This window comes from Lichenostomus cassidix, chromosome W (genome assembly GCF_008360975.1).
Source record: "Lichenostomus cassidix isolate B80296 chromosome W, HeHo_3.0, whole genome shotgun sequence".
NCBI classification, from domain to species: domain Eukaryota; kingdom Metazoa; phylum Chordata; class Aves; order Passeriformes; family Meliphagidae; genus Lichenostomus; species Lichenostomus cassidix.
The window spans coordinates 11,459,546-11,479,850 of NC_139510.1; the positions used below are offsets into that span (position 1 = coordinate 11,459,546).

Genomic DNA, 20,305 nt, shown 5'->3' on the forward strand with positions numbered 1-20,305 from the left:
TTTTCAGAGCTTGTTCTACTTGCTGCTGAAATGTACCTTAAAACTTGGGCAGTACATCAAGCTTTCTTTGTGTATGCAGTGCAAGAGGGATTTAAATTAACTTCTCATTTATGAGAGACTATTTTTCTTAATAACTTCTCACCACAGATTCACAACTAGAATTCAGGTCCAAAAGTTAAGCCTTCTGCAGGTATGCAGTGTTTGCACTGTATTAATATGTTCTTGCCTCCAGTAGGGATAGGAGCCCATGTATAATGGGTTATCATATAAACTGATATTCAGTTTTCTGGTTGAAAGTCTCTCCTTGTTTCTTGTGGGAAATCAGTTGGGTTGAGCTAGCAATTAGCCACAAAAGTTGAGCTAACTGCCCCAATCTCATTCTGCAATGCTGGACAAGGCTTGTAGGGGAAAGCCAAGCATGGGGCCAGTAAGGCAGGAAAAGGCCTAGTTAAAAACATTCTCCAGAGTGTGAGAAAATATTGGGAACTATTTTTGTGCCATGCCTTAATAATAGGGGTGTTGTGGTTTGACCCAGGCCAAATGCCAGGCACCTATGACATCTACTCTCTGTTCTCCCCTGCCACAGCTGTGCAGAGGGGAGGGGAAAAAAAAAACCAAACAAAACTCACACACACACACAGACCTCATGAGTTGAGTGAGATAAGGAACTGGGGAGGATGCATCGAAGAGCAAAAGAGCCTGAAAACCTAAAGCTGCAAAGTGATTTATTGCTAACCTAACCCTGAACAGAGTCAGAGGAGGCAAATGAGAAGTAAAAATAAGCTCTTAAGATACCATATCTCTACTCACCCCCCTCCATCCTTCCAGAGGAACCAGGGGACAGGGTATGGGTTTTTTTTTTTGTCAGTCCATCACCAAAATTTCTTCCACTGCACAGGGAGAGGAATCCTCTACATAGCCATGGGTCCTTCCCACAGGAGACAGTCCTCTACAAACTTCTTTGGTGTGGGTCCACTCTCACGAGCAGCAGCCGCCCGAATCTGCTGCACACGAGTTATTGTTCATAGAGTGCAAACTTCCAAACTGAGGCAAGGCTGTTTCCATCTTGGGAGCAAGGCCTTTCTCTGTACTGGGACTCCCACTGGATCACAGCTTCCTCCAGGCATCCACCCACTCTGGTGTGAGCACCTCCCCATGGGCTGTGGGTGGATTTCTGCACCCCGGTGGACCCCATGGGCTGCAGGGAGACCACCTGCTCCCCCGTAGTCTTCACCACGGCCTGCAGAGGGTTGTTTGCTCTGGCACCTGGAGCACCTCCTCCCCCACCTTCTCCACTGACCTTGGTGACTCCCTGTTGTTTTCTCTCACATATTCTCACCTCCTGCTCCTCCTCTGGCTAAAAGGAAGTGTGTGCTCACATTGTTTTGATTTCTTCTTAAATATGCTTTCACAGAGGCGTAACTAACATCTCTAATTGGCCCAGGCTTGGCCAGCAGCATGTCCATCATCTTCAGAGCTATCAGAGATTGACTCTGCTGGACATGGTGAAAAGTTTCAGAACCTTCACATAGGACACACAGGAGCCATCTTTGTACCACTCCCCACCCACTAGCAAAAACTGGGCTAAACAAAACCAACACATGAACACAGGGGTGCGTTTTCTCCCAACCCTTCAGACACTTCTTCAGGCCTACCACAACAGCTTTTGAAGAGTTTAAATTTCTCTTAGATGCTAAAGACACCTTGCTGATGTTCTGGGCTAAGCAAATGACGTGGGTTAGACCCTGGCCAAACACCAAGGTACCCACAGCATCTACTCGCGCACTTTCTCCCCCCCACAACTGGGCAGAGGAGAGGGAAGGAAAAAAAGTTAATACACTTAGGGCTCATGAGTTGAGATAAGGACTGGGAGATGCTCCAAGGACAAAATAGGCACCTCCTAAAGTTACAAAGTGAAATTTTATTACTACAGAAAAAGAGAAGGATAATGAGAAGTAAAAACAAAGCCGTCAAAGACACCGTTTTCTCCGCTCACTCCCCTCCCTCCTTCCCACCAGCAGCTCAGCAGGGAGGACATGGGGGTTTGGTCAGTTCATCATCAGGATCTCCTTCTGCTGCTCTGAGAGAGAAGGCTTTTCCTCTGCGTAACCATGGGGTCCCTCCCATAGGAGGCAGCTCTCTGTGAACTCCTCCAGTGTGGGTCCACTCTCATGAGCAGCAGTCCACCCCAACCTGCCGCAACATGAGCTACCCCCATGGGCAGACAGTCCTCCCAAAACTGCTGCTTCGTGGGGTCCCTCGTCCACAGGGTGCAGACCTACGAGGCCAGGCTGTTCCATCTTGAGAGCAAGGCCTCTCTCTCCACTGGGACTCCCACTGGATCACAGCCTCCTCCAGGCATCCACCTGCTCTGGCGTGGGCACCTCCCCACAGGCTGCAAGTAGATCTCTGCATCCCCCATGGACCCCATGGACTGCAGGGCGGCAACCTACTCCACTATGGTCCTCATCACTGCCTGCAGAGGACCCTCAGCTCTGGTGCCAGGAGCACCTCCTCCCCCACCTTCTCCACTGACCTTGGTGACTCCCTGTTGTTTTCTCTCACATATTCTCACTTCCTCCTCTTTCTCTGTCTAAAAGGAAGTGCCCCCTTCTTGTTTTGATTTCTTCTTAAATATATTATCACAGAGGCGTAACTGACATCTCTAATTGGCCAAGGCTTGTCCAGCAGCATGTCCATCATCTTCAGGGCCCTCGGGGATTGGCTCTGCTGGGCATGGTGAAAGCTTCCAGAAGCTTCACAGAGGAGCCACATTTGTGGCCCCCCCTAGCAAAAACTAGGCCAAGCAAAGCCAATACAGCAAAACCAACACAAGGGGTTTACCAGACTGCTGGCTGGGAAACCTGAATAATGAATTTGCTTTGATTCTGCTTCCTTGTGGTGTGTAAAATGTGTTGATATAGGTTGGTTTTTTTTCCTCTTGTGGATTTTATTTCCTTTGAAGAGAAAAGCACCTTTTCTCACTTGTCTTGGGAAAGTGACATGCCTACCAGGATGTGTAAGTGCAAGATGTGCCAACTCTGTCCTTTCCACGCAGGTAAAAGCAGAGGGACACATGTCCAAGGCCACCTTTTTGAGGATCAAATAAACATCAGAGATGCCTAGAGATTGTGGTGATGAGCATGACTGAGGAACCTGGAAAGAAGAGTACATACTCCTACAAACCCTGCCCAGCTCTGCTCCTACCAATGGCTGAGTTGAATAAATGCTCATTGAACTTGGCAGGAAAATGATCGGACTAATAACTCTCTGGCATGAGATACAAAATCAGAGTAATTTCTCAGGACTGGAACTTGCAAATGCATTGGTTATCTTTGTCTCCAGAATAAAAGGCTGGTGTTTTGCAGGCCACATGAATTTTGCTGTTCAGACACAGAGGAATAAAGTAGGCTTTAATGGAGGCAAATGCTTACAACTCTAAATACAAACTGACTTCTGCTCATCTACACCATCACTGACCACAAATATACAGCACTGAGACAAGCTGCCAATGCTTCAGGAGGCTGTATAATTCACAAAAGCCACTTGATTCAGAAAAAAAGTTACAGGTTTCATTTTCTGCCAAGACAGTTAAGGCCTGATGGAGGCTTTTAAATGGACCATCACACTTTGCTTTTGTCCTGGTTTGAAAGACAGGTGTCTGCTAAGAAAGGTGGAATCCTCCCTTAGAATAGAGAATGTGACCCCCCTTCCCTCAGAATTATTATAACTTTGGAATCAAGAGCTTTCAGGCAAAGATGTGGGAAAAGGAATAACAGTTCTTTACTAGTATCTATAATGAAGTAAAGAAGCAAAAACAACAGTAGCAACAACAAACAAAAAAAACCCAGAAACCCGGTGGCAGATGTCCCTGGGCTGCCAAGCACTTTCCCGTTTGGTGCAGTCGCAGTCACAACCAGCAGGGGCGCTGTTGAGCTCCCAGACATGCAGGGCAGGTGCAATGACTCCTGAGCAGCTGCAGGTAGCACTGTGGAGCGAGGTCGGGTCTGTGTCACATGGGTGATGGTGGGCAGGCTGGACGACAGGATGGCAGGACAACAAGACAGCAGGACAGCACACAGCAGAGAGCTCAGAGCAGCGAGCTGGAGCGGCAAGGCTCGCTCACCTGGGCTAGCTAGCAAAAGGGGCAGAAACTCCGCAGTTGTGGCAGATGCCGTGGTGCGTTCCGACAGGTGGGGGCGAGGGCAGCAACAGCTGGGGAGGCATGCTCTGGGCAGGGAAAAGGGTTGGAATCCTGAACCCTTCCCCAAACAAGAGCTCACCCAGCCAGGAGGAGAAGGCAGTGCAGAGCTGGACTTTTCCTCGGTCCCAGCCAAAGGAAGGCAGCAGCTTACCTCTGTCCCCTCCCTCTGGTGCCCAGCAAGCAAGTGAAGTCCCCAACAGTCAGACCCCTCCTCCCCTTACCACACCCAGCCACAGCCTTTGTCTCTTACAAAAGAGTTAATGGCCTTGAGTACCTGGTCGTTATGGCCTCCCAGTAACAGGGATGGAGAAAATTCCACCCCCACCCCCACCCCCCCCAACCTTCAACAGCTTTCTATTGAATGCTCAGTACAAGCACCAATACTCTTCTCTAACTCAGATTACTCATTCGGTCAATGAATCTGGACTTTTGTTAATTGTCTTTTTCCTCCAATAGATCTCCTCATGACTATTTCTATGCTCTTACTGAGGGCTATTGCAATGTGTGGATCTGAACGATATAAGAAGATTTCTTATTAAACACCTTTCACTTATTTAGTGGCTTGGAGTGAACATTCCTAAAGCAATGTATGTGCAGAAGGAGCATCCATGCCAGTGTCCCCAGCCAAATATCTTAAGCATGAATCAATAGTTCAGCTTCCTCTTGGATGCTATGAATCCTGAGTCCCTGATAGCCAAAAAGTGAGGGCTAGCAGGAGGAATGAAAGTCTATCTGTCTTGAATTTGGGTGGCCAGGTTTTGGTAACAGGAGGGCTAGAAGGATGGCTTCTCTGAGAAGCTGCTAGAAGCTTCCCCCATGTCCAACCCCTTCCTGTCCTTGACTCGTGAGTCATTTGCTATATTTTCTTTCCCCTGTCCACTTGAGGAGGGGAGTGATAAAACAACCTTTGTGGGTATCTGGCATCCAGCCAGGGTCAACCCACCACAGCCCTGGGGTGTTGGGAAAAGCTCCTAGAAGGTGGTGGAGATGCACACAAGTCATTTCAGGCTTTGAGGCAAGGAAACCCTGTTTCTGAGCCTTACAAGAAATATGAACCCCTGCTACTTCCACCATCACCCAAAGAAGCTGTTTGGATGACAATGTCTTGAACTAATTCTGGGCTATAAAATCTTTCACACCAACCATCAGGTCCATCAGAATGGGGGAATGAAATTTTTAGTGCTCATTTTATGCTCAGTGCTTCCTCCTGGCATAACAGGTGGAGTTTGTGAACTCCATATCTAGGTAGTGAGGTCTTTCCCAGGCTTTCATCTCTTTTGGTTTTGGCCCCCAGATGTTTCTTTGAAGGCCAAGGCCCCAAACTTAAAGTACCTAAGTTCCTTCTAGAAATGTGACTGATTTAGGCACTTCTGAAGATGTTACTTTTGGGGTCTGAGATTTTAACAAAAATCTGTGATTTCACAAATTAAAATAGTTCTCATAGAAGTTGCAATCAAACACATAAACCAGCACAGTAAAAATAAGGTGAGAGAAGGAACTACAACCTAGCCTCAATAAGTAAATGGCATTTTTCTTTGAAGTTTGCCCCATATTGGCTGATGATACACCCAAATGAGCATGAATCCTAAGATCACAACCCTCCACTGACCCAACTGTGCTAACCTTTGTGTGAAACCAGGGAACTATGCACTCGGGGAATTCTCAGTGCATGAAAAGCTAAGATGCTCTTTCCTTCTCAGTCATTCCAGACACTCCAGTATGGTAATCAAGTATTCCTCACTGGACTGCGTTCCCACGTGTCTTTCCCAGCCTCGAGGCCACTGCTTATTGGGGGCATGGCCCCATCTGAGAGGATAGGCAGTTTGTTCCCAGCACTTGTCAGTTTCTGCCTCTGGCTATGAAAAGACTCTCCAGGTCCAGAACTGCCTGTGCTGCCTGCAGCATTCCAGTATGGGCAATGAACTTCCAGGAAGGCTACACAGCTTGATGTAAAAATCAACGTTGACTCTATGAAACTAGCTAACTCAGGGCAACTCTTGGGCACCAGAAAAATGAGGAAGGGTTGTTAACAGTCACTCCCACCAAATATAGGGGAAAAGGAACATACAAGAACAAAGGAAGAAATAAGAAATAGCAGTGTTCAAATGATGCTATTTACATGGTATTTGCAAGTATTTGAAATAAGTTGTTTAGTTTTGATTTCACTTGTGATATGCGAAGGCCTGAGCAGCAGGCCTAAGCCAGAGTTGACTTACAAGATGAATCTTGAGCATTATGCTATTAATACCATCAAGGTTCTTTAGTTAAAAATAGATTATTAAAACATTTATATTAGTTGTTCTTAATGCCAAATTGGCTGTTGTAGAGATTTTTGTATAACCTTGTACAGGATATATCAAGAAATCCTTCCTACAGATATCCCTAGAGACTTATTAGCAGAATATTTTAGGCAAAACTGTCCCAGCCATGGCCTGGGCTCTGGCCAAGCCCTGGCCTGTGGCTAGCACAGGTTTTTCCCACGAGAATTCTTCTTGTGTTTTATAAATAAAGTTTGGATGTTATTGGAACAGTGTCCCAGAACTTGGACGGTGCAGGCCTGGCCAATCAGGCCTGGGGGAAGGCTTCTGACCGACCAATCTGGGTGACTTTTGAGAACTCTATATATGTGATGAAATCAAAACAATAAAGGCCATTCCTTCTTGCCACTGAGAACTGGTGCTTTCATTACTCTGCTAGCTGCTCAACAGCGACACTGGCCCCAGCTGGTTGGGAAGTGGGCCATCAGAACCAGATGTTTTCTGCACAAAATGTAAAGTAGTCATTTGGACTTGCCAATTTGGGCCTATAAAGCTGGAGCCCCTTTCTGGGCAAACTAGAGACCTCACCTATGGGTGGACACACCATATAGGATTTTCCCAATTGCCGGGAAGGGTTCTCCAGGTCCTTGCTGTAAAACGGGGCTCCCCAGTGACTGCAGACTCTGAATGATGGTAAACTATTGAGGCAATTGGTGATGTATCTCTCAATCACCATTCTCTCATATAGTAATGATTAGATGCATTACCTTGCTTATTTTTGCTTGTTGCTAAAGCCAAGCAAGTAATGAGCTTATTGTTTTACCAAATGTATCCTTTTAACTCTGTTTTGCCTCAATATTAATAGTAAAATAAGACCATTCTTCCTATTGGTGTCTGTGTCCATTTTATTGCCCCCTTTGATTGGCAAAACAACTTGGCTGTTCTACTTTTTATCATTGTACCTAGCAAAATACTCATACCCATGTGGTTTGTTGTCCTCCTTCCCATGAAGTGGCTATGGGTAACTGAGCACACTGAATACTGGTGTGATGGCTTGCAGAGCCAACAGGCAATCATTAGCAATGGCAGCAGGGCTGGTACAGTTTGGGGAGAGACAGCTTCCTGCTGGCTTTTCATGAATTTTCCAGACAGACATTTCCTTGAAGAAACAAGATAGAACAGAGGAGGCTGAAAGAGCATGAAGTAGCCTGCATGTGCCTTTGACATTAGGAAGTATGCCTAATTTAGATTCTGAAGATCCTGTCTGTGGTTGTATAATTCTCTCCCATGGGAAAAAATCCCTTCTTTTACTTGTTGTTAGAAAAGCATAAGATAAAATTCCATGTTACCGAAAGTGGTTTTTTGGAACAGGTGCTGAGACGCCTCGGCCAATCATTCCCGGGGTGGATGATTGTTAGCCAATCCGAACAGCCTTCTCGCGTGTGTGTATATATATATATATATATTTATTAATTAAATAAAAGGCATTCTCTTACCACTCTCATGTGTGCCGCTTCGCTCCATTACCGGTTCAACAGCGACACCTGTCTGATCATTAGCAGGGTTGCTGTGTTGGGTAATCTACCTGGCTCTCCATGCTTGAGTGGAGCCAAGCAGGATTAGCTTTGGTTTCAGTGGAGAGCTCAGAGAACAGAGACAGCTGTGCTGTCAGCCTGATGCAATGGGGAATTTGGCTGACCAGTTTCATTTTAGAAAATCCTGGACATTGTGTCAGAAGAGAAACATGTGGAGTGGCACGTGTGTGTTTGTGTGTGTGTGTGTGTGTGTGTGTGTGTGTGTGTGTATGTGGGGAAGGGGTCCAGGATCCTTTCGATACCACTATACTACTCTGTACAGCATGAGGGACTTCTCTTTGTCTGGACCTGCAAACCAACACATCACATCTTGCCCCTCCTTTCTTGTCTACCTTGACACTTGATCTTTAAGGTACTTTGTCCCCTTATGACATTAAAATTATTTAAAGAAAGATGATAAATCCACTCAACAAGCAAGCTGCTAGCCTCACACTAGCCTGTTCTTCCTGCTGACCCCATCTGGGCCATTTAGCATCTGCTCCAAGTGCTGCTTCAAGGTAAGCTCTACTGGTGACAAGACAACAGCCAAGGAAGCCCACAGAGCTTCCATTAAGACAGGAATAACACTGAAGTATATAGGAGCCAATAAAATACATGTTGCAGGCATGATCAGGACCATAATTGGATCATGTCTGGTAATGGTATCATGATATAGCTACATACAAAGGTCCTCAATAAGAAGGTGCCCCAGCATGCTAAGCACTCAGCAAACCATTCCTGCCCTGGTGTGCTTTCACCTGCCTGATTTGGGATGTCAGAGGATGGGCAAATAATGGAGAACATGCTCCCATAGGGAACCTCAGTTAGAGAAAATTGCATGTAAGTCAAGAGGGGCTGGATTCCCCCCTTACTACTGGAAATAGCTACAAACCTAATGAATTATTTCAAGAAATACTGTACTACTCTGCAATTTAAAATGGCAACCTGTTTAGCTGGCTGGATGTGTCTAGCTGCTTTATAATGAGGCAAGACATTAAATGAGCATGGGAAGCAGAATGGATTTAATGTGAATGTGTTTATGTTAAAAATCAGATTTGAATATATCCTAAAATTATTCCTTGGGTTTCAGTCTTTAAATGAAATCATAGCCAGTTTTAATAATGTTTTCCTGATTTTAAAAATGAAATGCTGAACAGCTTCTTTATTACATGTTGCTATGTGTGGCATTTATTTTGCCTACACACTGCCCAAAACCAGAAATGTCAAAAGTAGTTATATGCTTTGGTCTCCTGCAGAACTGCTCCTGTAGTGATTTCAGGCAAAGCAGATAAGCCGGGAATTTGGTGAACATCATTCTGTGATATGCTGAAGATCTACTTGGAGGGTCAGACCAGTCCTCAAATCCACAGTTTCCATTTGTCCCAAGATACTGAGTGACTGGCTATGGTTGGACAGTAATAGGTGGAGAGTGGTTTAGGATGCCATCACATCTTACTGCTACCATGCTTGACCATATGCATCCTCCTCATTTGAGGCAGTTTGATTGGCATAAATGCCATTTGGTTGTAGACTAGGCTGATTTGCTTCCTTTGCACTGTGAGTTGGAATCATGCAGACACTGATTGCTCCTGTCTCTGCTGAGAGCCACTGCTAACAGCCACTGGCTAAACCTAGCTAACTCAATTGCTTTTGAACCTGCCTGACTAGGAGGTGACAGAATTTTCTGCTATGGGAACATTGCAGTGTTAGTCCATGGGATTTGCTGCAGTTAGAAGACAAATTAATCCAGTGTAACAAAATTGTATTTTTCCATCTTCAAGGTCGATGAGATGAGATAATGAGATGAGATATGAGATGAGATGAGATGAGATGAGATGAGATGAGATTTTGGGATGTATTTGACTCTTTGTTCCTCACTGCCAGCCAAGATTGCTTCAGAGGCCAAGGACTGCAGCAATTCCCTGATGAATTCTACCTTCTCAAGCAAGCAGATGTTGTGGTTACAGAAGAGTGCCAGTTTAACATTATGTGGTGTCAGGGGTTGAGTACATTTAGAATTTCTTCTCATTCCTGTTACTAAGCAACAAATAGTTGGATGTTTAGAGCGATCAAGTCTTTTGTAAAAGACAAAAGGTGTGCTTGGGCAGGGCAGGGTAAGGGAAGAGCCGGCCCTTGGAATGGAGTCTCTCGTGGTTCGGACGCTGAGGGGAGAGGCTGCTCTTTGCTTTTCGGCTATGACCAGAGGAAATCCAACTGTGCCCTGTTTTTCTCTTCTCCTGGCTGGGTGAGCTTTGATTCAACCTTTTTTCCCACTGGGAAGGGCACGTTTCCCCGGGCTGCGTTTTTCCCACAGCTGCTGCCGGGAGAGTCCGGCTGCCTCTGCCGCCTGCCCCCCCCACCCTCTGCCGCACAAGACCGCGGCGTCTGCTGTGACTGCAGAAATCCTTGCTACCTCGCTAGCTAGCTGGGGAGAGAGAGCCAGCTCCTACCCCTGCTGCCCTGCTTTCTTGCTGCTCCAAGCTGCTTTGCTACCCTGCACGCTTCTCAGCCTGTCCGCCATTACCAGCTGCCTGAGGCTGACCTGACCCTGCGCCACAGCGCCACCTGCAGCCGCTCGGGAGTCATCGCACCTGCCCTGCCCGGCCGGGTGCTCAACAGCGCCCCTGCTGCTTGCAACTGTGATTACACCACACGGGAAAAGGCTCGGCAGCTCACAAGTCATCTGCTCTTGGTTTTCTGGTTCTAGTTGTGGTTGCTATTATTGTTATTGCTTGTTTATAGATACTAGTAAAGAACTGATATTCTTTTTTCCCATACCTTTGCCTGAAAGCCCTTGATTTACAAAATTAAATAATTCGGAGGGAGGGAAAAAAATCACATTCTCTGTCCTAAGGGAGGGTTCAACCTCTCTTGGCAGACACCTGTCTTTCAAACCAAGACATGTGGGTGTAACCCAAACTGTGTATTCTACTCCCCTCTATGTAATTTCTGATAAACTGTTAATGATGGGTCATTTGCAGTAGCTGCCCAGTGCACACCCAACACCTCAGGCTACAAACTGGGTATTAAATGAGATAAGGAAAAAGAGGCAAACCCTGTGATGCAGGGTAGTGTTTCTTTTTCTTCATACCAATGACTCAGCTGTGATAACTCCCTCTGGGGAAGCACCAGCACAGTCCCACCCATCCTGAGGGGGTCATCTCTGCTAATGGGCCTTAATGAATTGAATGGCACCAGCAGAATAGGCAGCTGTAATGACCATCACAGACTTCAAAAAATATCCTATGACTCACAGTATTACATCATCCATAGTGAAACTCCCCGCCCTGGGGGAGGTACTGAGCATTCCTACCTGGTACTGAGCATATATAATCTCGAGGTTTGGGGACTGGGGACATCACCACCACTGGACGGATCCAGAGGAGGAGCAGAACTTCCACAGGACCACCGCTTTTGACTGCAACCATCACTTCAACAGGACTGCAACCACCACTTGATAGGACTGCAACCACCACCCTGACCAACAGGGTGCCAGGTTGTACTTTGTGGGTTTAAGCCAGTTTTCTGTGTATCATTGCATCTATTGTAATCTTTCTATTAAATTGTAACTCCAACCTGAAATGTCTCTCAAGGTAATTTTGTGGGGTTCATTTCTCCCGCCAGTTTACTTTTCAAACCAGCACAGCAGAGAATTTAAATCATACAATAAATAAAATTAATCTGTCCACATCCTCATAAGTGATCAACAGAGTCTTGAGAAAACAGAGGGAGAAAGAATGAAATGCTGACTACAATTTCCAGTTTGAGACCAAATCCCAATTTCAGTTCACTTGCATAATTTACCTCAGGGACATTAGACTGCTTCCAGTCAACACTGAAATCATCACTACTTTTCACCTCTGACAGAGAGTATTTGTCAGCAAGGACTGTAACTTCTTGGAGAGATTTCATGGTATGTACATCAATAGGGGCTTTGCCTGCAGGCTATATACAAAGGGAGGTATCAGAGTGCTGTGTGCTGTGGCCACGCTGATCACGAGGAGGGCTGTGCTACCCAGGGAGATTTGGAGAGCGTAAGCGCGACCACGCAGGTGGGATTAGTGCAGTTGACAGCCATACCTCCCTGCATTGTAAAGAAATGCAAAAGAAAAGTGATTTTTACCAAACAGGGGTAGCAGAAATGAAAAGGATCTGTATGCGGCCAGACCCCTCCTCTGAATATAGGGAATTTGGTTTAAAGCTGATATGTGCTGGGTGCCAGCATTGATTATTCAGGACGGGTCATCTGAATCAGGATTGTTTCACCCAGCTTCATAAAAGACTCTTCAGATAAGCAAGGGTGAGACAGCTAGGCCATCCAACTACCAACTTGAGCAAGTTGTGCAAGACATAATTTTTAGCTGAAGTATGTTTTTTTGCTGACAGAGCCAAACTTGGGGAAATTATGAACTATATCTAATTGTGAGAACTGGTTAGCAAAAACAGCTGTATAATTCTTTCTTCCAAGGTCCTTCTTTGACCAAGTTTTAAGAATCTAAATAGCTGCATTTTCTTATGTTTTGCTGATCTGGCTGCTGCTCTGTCCCTTTGGCTTAGCTGAGAGTTGGCACAAAGACCAGCAGGCTTTGAGTGGTTTTAAGCTTCCCTGAAGGCCTGATCAGACACAGAAATGATAAATTACCTAGGGAGTATAAAGACAATGTTTGCATCTCTTTTCTGAGGATACAGCTCTTAACTTCTTGGAGCTACTGCAACAAGAAATCAGTGCATTGCATGCAGAGCAATGAAGGGCTCATTCCGGAATAACATTCTCCAACAGTGTTGACTGCACAGGTTACAGGGAGGTTTCTGATGGTCAGGCTGATGTCAATTTTTGTGTTTCTCTTCAGAAAGCACACACCAAACAGAAGTGCCATGCTATTCCTTAGCACAGAGGAGGATAGGTAAATGACTGCTCTGGGCCTGAACAAAACTTACACCATGAGTGTCTCCAAAAGTGGCTTTATGTTCCAGCAGTATGTCCCTGTCTCAGCCCTAAAACTCTTTTATCTGACCTTCATGTGATTATAGGAAGGAAAGACTTCTCTGTTTATATCGGCTTTTGGGCTTTGATGCATAGGAGAGCAGGACATTCAGTGTAGTTAGCCAGCTAGCAAAGAAAACCTTATGGCTGTAACTTCAGGTAAAAATCTACTACTTTGAACATAGACCACATTGCCTCTTCATGGCATTGCATAATCATGAATCATCTTTGTGAAACAGTAAGCTATATCTTACTGATGGGAGAAACTATTTAACTGATTTGCCTTAAAGCCATGTAAAGCACCTCTGGCAGCAGGGGAGAACTGGGATTCCCAGCTTCCAGTCCTCTGTCTGAGCTGTTTCTGCAGCCATTTCATTTAGACAGGTTGTGACTATGTAGCAGCAGGATGCAATTTATCTCTCTTCATCTTCAAACACCTTTCTGTACTGATTTTGAAGGCATCTATTGTTGCAGCTCCCATCTCACAAGGGCATCATGTTCTTAGGCATCATTATGATTCTGATTCAGTGCTTTATCACTTAATTTTTAACAACTGAGACTTTTATTCCTAATGGCTGCATAATACCAAATATGAAGATTTCATTCATTTTTTGTCAAACTGGAATATATGAACAATATCAATTTTATTTAAATGTGGGGTATTTTTAATCTTTCACATTTACCTTCAGAAAGGAATTTCGTTTTTTCATGTACTTTTCAAAGAATAGTTTTCCTGCCAGTCAGAAGAACAAAGTTAGATCTCTGGGGACATGTTTGCAACCTAACCAGCCCAGCTAAAAAGTTTCAATTTATAAATGGAACTTTACAAAATATAATCCATAAAATTGAGCTACTCTCCCCCTTAACATATTTTAAAGGGACAGAGAAAATTATTTCACCTGGAAAGAACTTCTGCAAATGCCCCCTCATCATTTCTATTCAAATGAACAAAGGTTTAAGACAAAGTCATTTGCTTGACCGTGCTGTATGGTGTATCAGACAAAAAAAAAAGTCTATAAAATGAACTTAATTTAAATAGCTCTCTTCATTTAAAGCATCACTTATGCTAAAGGCATAATCTACCAGTTAAACAGTTAATATTAGTACTCACATCAGATTTGTTATAGGTCCTGATGTTCTGTGAAGAAGCATTAAGGCCACTGAGGCATGCAGTAAGTGTGGCATGTATTTAGGAGACAGTTCAAATTTGCTTATCTGAATATTCACAGCCTTCAGTTACACAGGAAATCATCATATAGTGAATATTTGTATAAAAACCCACTTGAATAGAGCCTGACATAAGTAAGCTTGAACTGCATACACACAATCAAATGTTCATGCTTGCATGAGTCTAAAATACACACTAAATAATTGTTCTATGTCAGAGAACATATGTTTTACTGTCTATATAAACTACAGATTTAATTTATTTTTAAAATGTTGTAATTGGAAAAGCTTTCACTGGCTGGCAGATACCACTGCTTAGAATGACTTGTTGAGTTTCCATCTAGTAGCCAAAATAAATAAAGACAGAAGCACTAATGTCACAGGCAATACACAAGCTGGGAAGAGACTCCACAGCTTGCTGACTCCAGCATCCTGCTGGGAAAGTACCCTTGGACTTTTCCTATTCCCAAGACTGGACTGCAGATGACACTCCCAGACATGTTTCTGTCCTTATGGGTTAGAATAAAAGGGCTGACTAGTAAGGGTGACACGGTTGTGGATGTTTGCTACAGGCCACCTGATCAGGAGGAAGAAGTGGATGAGGCCTTCTACAGGCAGCTAAAAGCAGCCTCAAAGTCACAGGTGCTGGTTCTTGTGGGGGACTTGAACTACCCTGACATCTGCTGGAGAAGCAACACCACGAAGCACAAACAGTCCAGGAGGTTCCTGGAAAGCATTGACGACAACTTCCTGTCACAGGTAGTGGAGTATCCCACAAGGAATGGTGTGGTACTTGACCTTAAACTAACAAACAAGGAAGGCTTTTTTGGAGATGTGAGGGTTGGGGGCAGCCTTGGCTGCAGTGACTGTGAGATTGTATAGTTCAGTATCAGGCAAGGAGGAAGCAGGACAGCAAGATTGTAACCATGGACATGAGCAAGAGACCTTCATGGATGAACAAGGAACACCTGTCATTGCTCAAGCACAAGCAGGAAATACACAGGAGATGGAAGCAGGGTCAGGCCACTTGGAGAGGTTGTCAGAGTAAGTAGAAATGAGACAAGGAAGGCCAAGGCCCATCTGGAATTAAATAGAGCCAAGGATGTCAAGGACAAGAAGGGCTTCTTGCTACTGAATGCCTTATTTGCATCAGTCTTCAAGAACAAGACCAACCCTCAGGGATCTCTGGCCCAGAAGACCAGTGAAAAAGAACAGGGTATGGAAGACTTCCCCTCAGTCAAGGAGGACTGGGTTAGAGAACACCTTGGCAAATTTGACATCCGCAAGTCCATGGGCCCTGATGGGATGCATCCACGAATGCTGAGAGAACTGGTGGACATCATAGCAAGGCCGCTCACAATCATCTTTGAAAGATCGTGGAAGTCAGGAGAGATGCCTGAGGACTGGAAGAAAGCAAATGTCACCCCAGTGTTCAAAAAGGGCAAGAAGGAGGACCCAGGGAACTACCAGCCAGTCAGCCTCACCGCAGTCCCTGGAAAGGTGATGGAACGCCTCATTCTGGAGGCCATCTCTATCTCTATGGATGACAAGAAGATGATTAAGAGTATTCAGCATGGATTCACCAAAGGGAAATCATGCTTGACCAACCTGATTGCTTTCTACAATGAAGCAACTACCTGGATAGATGAGGAGAGAGCAGTGGATATTGTCTACCTTGACTTCAGCAAGGCTTTCAACACTGTTTCTCACAACATCCTCATAGGCAAACTCAGGAAGTGCGGACTGGATGAATGGACAGTGAGGTGGATTGAGAACTGGCTGAATGACAGATCACAGAGGGTTGTGATCAGCGGCAATGAATCTAGATGAAGACCTGTCATTAGTGCTGCTCACAAGGTTAAATACTGGGCCCAGTATTGTTTATCTTATTCATCAATGACTTGAATGAAGGGGTAGATGCCTCTGTCAAAAACTGAAATGTTATGGTTCATGGCTTTAATGCCAAACTGTTTTTTGGCTTTTTGCTTTTATATATTTTTATATTCTTTATATACATTTGTAGCTCCGTAGCCTATTATTGTATAACTACATCGATTCATAGCTAGCATTTCACCTACTCTATTAGACAGAAAGACAAAACACATTCCTAAAGGCACCAATCCTAATCTTGCCTCCTCAGGGAACCAAGGTTAAAACCAGCTTCTTGAGACACTTTCTCATAAACAAAGTTTATTAGTATCTAAAGGAGGGGTTTCACAAAAGGGTCAAACAAGGGGGGGAATTACCTCATCACTTGTGTCTCTAATTGGGGATTCTGGTCAGTTATGCTAATTCGCTAAACTTATAAATTTGTGTCAGCTTTCTGTTACAGTGTGCATCTTTGGCACATTTTCAGTGTGTATTTTGGCACATTGTGCCCCAGAAAGGATCCTTATAAAGGTAACCGCATTTTATCACCTGTGTCTGACTCATGATTTTAGGACCAGGAAAAGGCTCAAACACTGTTATGAAGGACTTTTGCCCATTATAGCAAAACTGTATAATGAAGCAGCACCACTGAAGCTGCACCACCGAAGCCCACCCCACCCTGAATATGCCTCCTGACTGGAACCTTGGACTGTGAATTAAGCTGCTTAAGGGAACTTGAGATAAGATAAAGATGACACTATTGTTCAATCATCTCAGGTCTGGGAAGAAGCAGATAAGGCTGGGGGAGAAGAATGCATCCATGGGGAGGCCATAGCCCACAAGCTTATCTGTTGAGGCCAGGTTTGCACAGATTCCCCCCCCCCAACAAAAGGGGGACGATGAGAGTTTTGGATGTGTGGCATAACTTCTGGTCAGTGGTAGTGAACACTCATCCTCCATTACACAAACTAGTTCATCTGTAAACCCCCCCCCACCCTGGGAAAGCCACATCCATGGGACATTTACGTGAGAGGCAGATGAGGGGGTGCCATAATCCATCAAAGGCCCCCCAAAGTGTCCCCCAGACTCAATCCTGAGGCTTTGCACCAGATGACTGCATGTGATACAAAGTGATGCAACTGATCCAGAGTCTGTGGCAAGAGAGTGTCAAACTTGCCCCCCCCCCATGGGAGGTGCCTGGGCATTCCCACCTGGCTCAAATGTATATTAATCCATTGAACGCTATGTTTTTTGGGGGGACCCTCACCACTAAGAAGACCAGATGGAGACTATCAACAGGACACAGTTGGGATCCATGAAGTGGTGATATTTTCCACTTAATCTGTCTCTGTCACTCTTTCTGTCCCCCTCCCCCCACCTTTTTCTATTTCTTTCTTTCTCTTTCTTTCTTATTTACCGTTAAATGAAATAATCTTAGCTCTTTTCCACTTTTCTCTACTTTTCCCCTTTATTTTGCTTTGCCTCTTTTACCATTAATAAAGCAAAAAATTTTGATTTTTTGGCACCAACATATAACCTCCTTGGAGTTTTAATCTCATTTCAGGGAATGTTCCAACCTGAAGTTTTTTCCACAATTCACAGAGAGCTTTCTTTGCTCCTCCATAATTAAGTGGATTGTAACAGCCTCCTCGGTAAATTTGCTGACAACACAAAGCTGGGAGGAGTGGCCAACACCCTAGAGTGCTGCGCTGCTATTCAGAGGGACTTCAACAGGTTGGAGAGATGGGCAGAGAAGAATCTTCTGAAATTCAACAAAGGCAAGTGCAGGGTCCTGCACCTGGGGAAGAATAGCCCCGGGCACCACTACAGGCTGGGGGTGACCTGCTGGAAAACAGCTCTGTGAAGAAGGACCTGGGGGTCTTGGTGAACAACAAGCTGTCCATGAGCCAGCAGTGCCATTGTAACCAAGAAGGCCAATGGAATCCTGGGGTGCTTTAGAAAGAGCATTGCCAGCAGTTCAAGGGGGGTAATCCTACCCCTCTACTCAGCCCTGGTGAGGCACATCTGGAGCACTGTGTCCAGATCTGGGCTCCTCAGTACGAGAGAAACATGGAGCTCCTGGAGCAGGTCCAACAGAGGGTGACAAAGATGATTAAGGGACTGGAGCATCTCTCTTAAGAGGAAAAGCTGGGGTAGTGGAGCCTGTTCAGCCTCGAGAAGAGATGACTGAGAGGGGACCTCATAGACCTCATCAATTTCTGTCACTATCTGCAGGGAGGTGTCAGAGAATGGAGCCAGGCTTTGCTCGGTGGTGCCAAGGAATAGAACAAGAGGCAATGGGTAGAACTTGATGCAACGGAAGTTCCACCAGAACATGAGGAAGAACTTCTTTACTGCATGGGTGACCAAGTACAGGAACAGATTGCCCAGAGAGATTGTGGAATCTCCCTCACTGGAGATATTCAAGGACCATCTGGATGCAATACTGTGCCATGTGCTCTAGGATGACCCTGCTTGAGCAGGCAGGTTGGACTATATGTCTGTCATGGTTTTAAGTCCAGCTGGAGATGAAACACCACATAGCCACTTGCTCAACCCCCCCCTCTTCCCCCCCACCCTGGTGGAATGGGGAGGACAATTGAAGTAAAACTTGCATGTTGAAATAAGAATAGTTTAATAATTTAAAATAAAGTAAAATACAATAATAATGGTAAATAGTAATAATGATGATAATAAAAATGAAAAAAACCCAAGTGATGCACAGTACAATTGCTCACCACCTGCTGACTGATGCCAGACCTCCTTTCCTAAATCCAGCTCAACCCCCTTTTCTGGGTAACTCCCCTCAGTTTATATACTGGGCATGATGTTCTATGGTGTGGCATATTCCTTTGGTCAGTCTGGGTCACCTGTCCTGGCTATGCCCCCTCCCAGTTTTTTGGGGGTTGTTTTGTGTACCTTCTCACTGACAGAGCATGGGACAAGGTAAAAAAAAAAACAAAACAACAGTCTTTGACTTAGGGTAAGCACAACTTAGCAAAAAAACCAAAACATCAGTGTGCTATCAACACCATTCTCATTCCAAATTCAAAACATAGCACTGTAACAGCTACTGAAAATAAATTAACTCTACCCTAGTTGAAACTGGGACAACAACCCACTGTGGTCCTTCCCAACCTTATGCATTCTGTGATTCTGTGAAAATGTCATCTATTTGATACATTTTGTTTTATTATCTTCTGCATAGCTGTCTAAAACCCTATGTGTTTCAAACAAAATTCTGTATTTTCCATCTAACAAAATGAAAGCAGATGAAAAAAGGCAACCAGGCTGGTTAACATGCTGAATGGATGGATACTCCTCAGTCCATCATGCTTTGAGAAATCACTGCTCCGCAGTATGATAGCTATTTTTTTCTTTCCCAGAAAAGGGAAAGAAAGTGTTACTAACATAACATGCCGTCCTCCAAATAATCTGCTCACTAGAAGAGGACTTTCAGGCATTGTTTCACTAGATGAATTTCCTGTTTACTGCAAACCTCTATGGGAGAACAGAATATGTACAGTCTGAGGTGCTTCTTCCTGCTATTCAGTTCATCAGCCCCAGTCCTGGGTACATGAATCAGGAACAGCTCAGCCAGACAGTCATCTTACACAGCAAACCTGCTCCCTTAACAGGATTACTGGCTTGATCTCTCCCTTAGGGAGATTGTCATTGACTGGAAATTTGACCAATAGTCTTAGAATTCCGTTAGCTATTTAATAAGTTTATTATTAGCCAATCTGCTGATTAAACTTTCATTAATTAGGTTGGCAGGAATTCTTTTTTAGAGGGATATTGGCCTTTAATTTAGTACATCTCTTGGAGCAGGTTTGGGGATCTCCGTGTGAGCCCTTGTATGTGGCATGCCCCAACACTTTTCTCTCCTGCTGCAGAAGTACCTGTAAAAGCTGTTTGGATGGTGTGTGGGGCTGATAATGACAGTAGAACAGAACAGCACAGCCTTGTAGAAATCGATAAAGGATGTAACTCAGGCTGTGGAGTTGCAGAGGAAAAGGCCCCCAAATCTCACAAGAATTGGAAGGACCGGATGCTGAAAAGTATTGATCAGCACAGGATTTGAAGCAGATAAGCAGACTTCCTTTTCTCCCTTGAGAAGAATAAACAAGCTGCCAAACCTGGCAAGATGTATTGAGGAATTGTAAAAATACTGAGAAAATAACAAGGAGACAACTTCTCACAATGAAAAGTACATATACTATTTAGCTTTGTAATAAAGGCAGAATTC

The 20,305-nt window shown here is 44.7% G+C and overlaps 1 long non-coding RNA gene across 1 annotated transcript in view; it reads right to left on the reverse strand.

Annotated features, from left to right (window-relative positions):
• Positions 1 to 20,305, reverse strand: part of LOC146425498 (uncharacterized) — an 83,677-nt gene that overhangs the window by 19,890 nt on the left and 43,482 nt on the right. The window lies entirely within an intron of this gene.